Consider the following 2,836-nt stretch of genomic DNA (forward strand, 5'->3'; position numbering starts at 1 on the left):
GATACAGTATTGCATCCTATTCTCATAAATAAATTAAGAGGCTGTGACACAGATGAGTTATATCCCAAATGTAATCATTTACAGTGAAATAATTATTCCTGGCATAGCTGTACTAGAAAACTTCTCTGTGAAAATGAGATCCCTTTCCAGCAGCACAAAAGCAGAAAGGGATCTCGGAGTCATAGGATCAGAGATGCTCTGTTCACCAGGGGGCCTCTTGGGGTAACAAGGAACAATAGTCACAAACTGACAGAGAGAAGATTTAGGCTAGATATCAGGAAAAACTTCTTCATGGTAAGGGTGGCCAAAATTTGGCATGGGCTTCCAAGGGAGATGGTTCTCTCCCCTACCTTGGGGGTCTTTAAGAGAAGGCTGGATAGGCATCTGGCTGGGGTCATCTGACCCCAGCACTCTTTCCTGCTTAGGTAGAGGGTCAGACTCAACCATCTGTTGAGGTCCCTTCTGACCCTAACATCTATGAATTTATGAATCTATGATAGAACCCAAATACTTGAAGTTGGTCACTTGCTTAAAATTTGTATGGTTTATTGTTGCAAGAGGTCCTCAATTTATGGCTGTCCTATTCATCAGCAAATGCTATGTTTTAGCCATGTTCACTTGAAGTCCAAGCTTCTTTGCTTCATTTGTTAGTTGGGTATGCAGAACTTCTGTAGCATTCATTTTTTTCACTTATGAGAGCTCTATCAGCAGCATATGTGAGTACTTTATGCTCTCCATTCAATTTCACTCTTCTCCCTTATGCTATTTATGCTCCCGAATACTTCTAGCAGTGCCAGGCTGAACAGGATCAGAGACAAACCATCACACTATGTCAATTTGATTCTAGTTGAGAGGTGGGGTCTGATTTTCTTCCATGGTAGCTAATTCTGTTTCTTGATTCATGTATACAAACTTTAACGAGTTCAAACAGTTTGTTGGGAATTCCTAATTCAACTAATATAGCCCACAGAGTTTCCTTGTGTATGCTACTACTGGCTTTATGAAAGGCCATGAACGGAATGTGTATGCTTTGATTATATTCCCATTTTTCCCCAAAATTATTTGTCTTAGAAGACTTGGTCTGCTGTCAATCTGTTCTTGTGGAATTCACACTGGTATTCTCCCAGAATTTCTTCTGTATATGAATGGTGCATCTGAATGCTGCATAAGAACCAATAATAACAACTTGTATCTAACCATGACACAGGAAAATCAGAGCACAATGACTCTAGTGGTTGGGCCATGAAAAAATGGAAGCAATCTGGACATCAAAGCAAGTGCTCTCCAGGGTGCTGAAGGGGAGAAGGCTACCTGGACCACCACAACAAAGATGGCTAGATGATGTAGTGTCACACATATAGGACGACTAGAGGATGAAGGACCACAATAAATGAGAACGGATGAAGATAGTGGAGGCAGACAAGGGCCCTTAGGGCCTATATTGCTAGATTACTTACACTGGGACAATACCTCATATGGTCACTATTTCATAATGAAAGTATTTTTTAAAGTTATTTATAACTTCAATACTAGGACTTATATGGGTATGGTTATACAGTAAGAATAATTATTACTGAATATCTGTGGTAGACCGTTTCCCTGTGTAGGTAAATCCTAAAAATACAGGTACCTTCATAGAAAGGATGGGTGAAGTAAGAGAAAAAGGGTAAACTGTAAGTTTTAGTGGCCAGGTCCAGTACCAAAAAAATCCATGAAAAACTGACCTTATACACTACACAGAATGCTTATTCTTCTGAAACTTGAAGGAGCAAGATGGTAGATTACATATTTACTTTAAAATGTTATTAGCTATTCTCCAGCATGCAATGCCCACAGGCAATTCTCTTGCTAATTCAATAGTAGGTCAATAGTTTATTCCCTAATCAAGATTTAAAGGGCTTTATAAATGCCTCAATTCTCCAAAACAAAGAGGAGAAAAATCAGTACTAGCTGCAGCGTAAATAGGGCAATTAAATGTCAAATATTTTCACAATTATGACATTTGGTTAAGACTGCTTAGGAAAAGGTTTACAAGAATGACAGAAAAGGGTCTCAACTCTTCAGCTACTGGTAACGTACAGCCCAGTCTCAGAACTGTAAGCCCAAACACAGAAGTTCTGTCACTAGGGCCTGCCTTTTACACAATCATTTTCTGGCTCCTGCTTGAGCAGGCAGTGTTGCAGATTCAATGACTGACCTCATTCCTTTCATCACATGACCCTTCCAATTCACTGGCTACAGATGACAACAGCTACCAGTACATTCACAAGCCCGATTTTCGCAACCCATGTTCTTTACTGGAAACAGCACAATGGGCACCAATCGATTCATTCAGCCACAAAGATTTCAAAAAGCTTACAACGTAGCTGCACCAAAAATATTCCTAAACTGTAACTCTTTATGTTTTCCCCCCCTTTACAGCTCTATGACTAAAATTTCCTATAGGCAATCTTCTTAAGTCATACCAAATAGCTCAGTCTGACAGAACAGCAATTATACTACAAGCAAACTATCAGATTCTCTCTTTAAGAAAAAAAACACAGATTATAGTATACTAATAATTTTAAAATAATAAAGGGCTTAGTCTGTCTGTCTGTGTGCAACACTCTTGGAGCGCTACAATTGGTTACTGAAACAATCAATCAGGGTGCTGCAATAGCGTTATAGACAGAAAGCACTGGCGGCAGTGCACCACCACGATGGTGGAGACAGAGGGAACAGAGCAGGGGATGAAGCAAGCACTGCTGGCCTCTCCTCCCCCCACCCACCTGGCCTTGCTCCATGGAGGTGGCAGAGCGCCACTGTGGTGGCAGGGACTGAGTGGGGGGGGGGGGGG

The 2,836-nt window shown here is 40.9% G+C and overlaps 1 protein-coding gene across 1 annotated transcript in view; it reads right to left on the bottom strand.

The window, feature by feature from the left end:
• The window catches only part of CDC40 (cell division cycle 40), a 104,373-nt gene that overhangs the window by 80,850 nt on the left and 20,687 nt on the right, over positions 1–2,836 (bottom strand). The gene's annotated exons all lie outside the window — the stretch shown is intronic.

This window comes from Gavialis gangeticus, unplaced genomic scaffold (assembly GCF_001723915.1).
Source record: "Gavialis gangeticus isolate Ggan-Ray unplaced genomic scaffold, GavGan_comp1, whole genome shotgun sequence".
Classification (NCBI taxonomy): domain Eukaryota; kingdom Metazoa; phylum Chordata; order Crocodylia; family Gavialidae; genus Gavialis; species Gavialis gangeticus.